Raw genomic sequence first — 3,787 nt, 5'->3', positions numbered from 1 at the left:
AATATGCAATTATGATGATAAAAACTTAACTCGGAAAAACGATCGCCAGAATTACCTTGAGTGAGATACAAGAACACAAAGATAAGATCCGAAATGCATAAATTTCAAGAGAATCGAAGAAATTGTAGCTTGAATTGGACGAAGACGACGAGATGGAAGAGAGATGAGAGATAAATGATACTTTTACGTGTCACCGAAATTTAGAATAAAAGAATGGGGGAGGTGGTACACGATGATGTAGGAATTAATAATAGATGACGTGGTTTGATCTAATCGGATGTTAATAATTTGAATAGATAAGATGAAATCAAAACTACCACCCCCTACCCATGAAGGGTCTCACATGATTCAATCTCTATATATATATATATATATATATATATATATATATATATAACATCGGTATAAAACACCTAATCTATATCTATATTATACTTATAAAAGAATAACCACTATATACAAATCTGTACACGTGGCGTTCTCTCATTAACTCTTTTCCCGCCTAATGCTAACCCTAAACAAACCATACGTATATCTTCCTTTCATACACACTTTCTGTAGCCGTCGTCCTACCCTCTTCTCCCTCTCATCCCTAAATATTATTCAGGGTACAATTTCCTACCCAAATTAAACAATATCAACCGTCCTTTCTCACTTTAATACTTTATCATTATTCTCTCCTCTGTTAAACTTTTTTCTCAATATTTTCAAGTTATTTCTTTGTTTTAATATTCTTCTTTTTCTACTTCTTTAGCAGGTTCAACAGTTCAAGATCAATTGAATGGCGAATTATTACTGTATACAACTCTTATTTGCTTCTATCAGATTCCACAACCTTACTGCTCTTTGAATTAAGATTAGTTACGTAATTTACTCAAAGACGGTTTTGATTTACTCATATTTTCACTTTAATTGATTTCTCGGTTATTTTCTATTTTTCATAGGATCTTTTAATAGAATATCTGATTTATCGCTTTTTGATCGATTTGAGGTCTCTATGACATTTTAATAATTTGAGGATGATTGTGCATTAACCTAATACATGTCGTTTGTATGCTGTTGATGATTGTACATAATTGGAGGATGATTGTGCATTTTCATAATTTGACGATGAATTGTTTTTTTCAGTTTATATGAATTAACTTATTACAGAACAAATCTAGATGTTTTCTATTGTCCTCGATAAATTTGAGGATGATATTTGATATCACAGTAATGATCTTTATGCAAAATTATTGATTACAATTTGTTTATGTTTATTAAGGCTTTGGGTTGCAAACTTTCAGTTTCACTAATTAACTTAAGGACGCGACACTCTTTACTGACTATGGTACTCGGGTACTCGGACATCAGGACATGTTTTATATTCTGAATCTATAGTTTTTCTATTAGTGTTGGTATATCGAACAAACAATTTGGCTGTATAAACTAAGTTAGTTTATGTTTGATTTATGCATTTTTGTACTGTGAATTAGCCAATTCTGACTTGGGTTAGGTTTATAAAGAAGAAGATCTTTTCCATTTCTTTTTGCTCCATTTGCTCTCTTAAAGAATACAATTGTATAAATCTCCATTACACACATTAATCCTTTTCTTTTTTATTTATATTACGTCCATCCAATCGGACCAGATTCTGAACCATTTGAAAGGTAATGGACCTTCATTTCTTTCTAAGAAATGAATATGATCCTTACCCGGTTTATATGTTGTGACTAAAGAAATCAATTTTTGTATCATTAGTCTAATGTTTTTTTTACGAGTTGTTGCTGACTTGCTGCAGCTTGGTACTTGGAAAATGTACTGTAAGTTTGGTTCTTAATGTTAGGAAAGTTAAAAGGTTAGAGCATTGAATTGATTACTCTATCAAAACTATCATTTTACTTAATCAAAGATTTTTGCTGTAAGAAGAAGAAGGCACAACGGTACGATAATATAATTACTGGCCTCAATTCGGAGTTAGCTTGGCAAAAGATGAGCTCGGGCTTCATCGTCATTGTTTGAGTTTAGCGAAAGCATCTTTCTGATTTCCGAATGTAGTACATCAGTTTTTGGATAGTTTTACCGTAAAATCCGATTCACCTGCTTGAAATACGCCTATTCATTTCGAAGAACAAGTGCTGAAGCAGCCTTATTACAGTACCTCTTGGTAGCCTGGCGCATCGTTAAACGTCTTGCTTTATCAGCTAACTGGCTAACCTTTCTCTATTTATATACTGTATTTTTTTGAGGGAGTATTACTAGATTTTTTAGTTTAAGAAATCCACACCTTTTTGTCTTTTAGTGTGTAGATACATCTGATACTCCTTAATTTGCCGATCTTATTTATCAATTTAACAATTTTTCTACAATTCCTCTCTATATATACATAAGAAGTTAAGAATCTTTACTGCTATATTGTCCCTTGCTCTGCATATTGTCCATTGCTCTGCATAATTACTCCGTACCTCACATGTTTTGGATGCAATGTCGTAGTAGAGCAATATCTGTCGCTTTACTGAGGTTATTGACTACCGCAAACTTTGGTTCATGTTATTTGCAAGCTTTTCTACGATGAGACGGATTGTTTCTCTTATACTCCATATTCCATTACTATTGAAAAGCTCTTTTCCAAGATAAATATTCTACAAACTATAATTGGGAAGTCATTGGCTTTCCAAATTTTATTGATAAAGAAATTGATATTTTATCGTCATTTGAGTTTTAGATGCATTGTCGATCTTACACTTGATTTTACTATCAAAAGGAGTCATTGATCTTACACTTCAAAATATGAGCAGTAAATTATATACATACAAGTATACAACCGTGGATGTCAAATACCGCATTTTTATTCCCTCCATTTGGGTCAAATATTGACTTTGGACACATTTTTCATTTAATGCTGCTTTGAGTGACCAATAATTTTTAAATTTGTTATAACACGATAAAACTTCCCCGATGGTAAAAATGACTCACATTTCAAATTATTAACGTGTTACATAATAAAATATACTCCCTCCAATTCGTTATAATGTTCCCCTTTGCTTTTGGCACGATACTTAAGGAATACTATTAAAAATGAATAAAAGACATTGATGGGGTTGGTATTAGGAGAGAGAGATGAATTAATATAAGTTAAATAAGGAGTTGTGGGGCCAAAACATTAAGAAAAGTAATAAAATATGACTAAAAGAGTTGTGTGGGGTTTGGTTATAGGATAGAGGGATGAATAAAATAAGAGTAAAAGTTACCAAAAAAGGAAAGGGGAACATTACTTGAATAATCCGTTTCGGGAAAGAGGGAACATTATAGCGAATAAGAGGGAGTATCATTTAAATAAGATACCATAAATTCATTCTCATAAGATGTCCTAATTATAAAATTTAAAAAGTTATTTACATATATTGTCTAAATAAACCCGTGCAACTTTGCACGAGTCCTAAACTAGTAATATAAGAATTAAGTACTTATAAGCTTTTTATTAATCAATATATAACCACATCTGGAGCCATGAAAGACGCTCTTTTTCTTTGAAATGTTCTCTAGGTTCTGCTTACTCATAGTCTTCATAAAATGAATTGTATCGATTAACGTAAGCATATTTCTTTACTTATTAAGTGATTACTAATAAAGTGATCCCAATGAGTCGTAGATAAATTACCTTAAACTTGTCAGACTGCCTATAAGCGATAAAGTTATACCAATCTTACTTGCTGATATACCGATACTTCTTCGTTGGTGGTTTCTTGTTCATCTCCCCGGACTTCTTGTTGAACAAGTGGTTACGAGCAACCTTTAACTTCCATGC

At 32.1% G+C, this 3,787-nt stretch overlaps 1 long non-coding RNA gene across 1 annotated transcript; it reads left to right on the top strand.

The window, feature by feature from the left end:
* Positions 1-535: 535 nt before the first annotated feature.
* On the top strand, positions 536-1,796 carry LOC141646084 (uncharacterized). The gene is made up of 2 exons (XR_012545329.1): positions 536-608; positions 755-1,796. It is a non-coding gene; the product is annotated as an uncharacterized LOC141646084 (long non-coding RNA).
* Positions 1,797-3,787: the final 1,991 nt, after the last annotated feature.

The sequence above is a fragment of the Silene latifolia genome, chromosome 3 (assembly GCF_048544455.1).
Source record: "Silene latifolia isolate original U9 population chromosome 3, ASM4854445v1, whole genome shotgun sequence".
Taxonomy (NCBI): domain Eukaryota; kingdom Viridiplantae; phylum Streptophyta; class Magnoliopsida; order Caryophyllales; family Caryophyllaceae; genus Silene; species Silene latifolia.
This window is presented reverse-complemented; position numbering and strand designations above follow the sequence as displayed.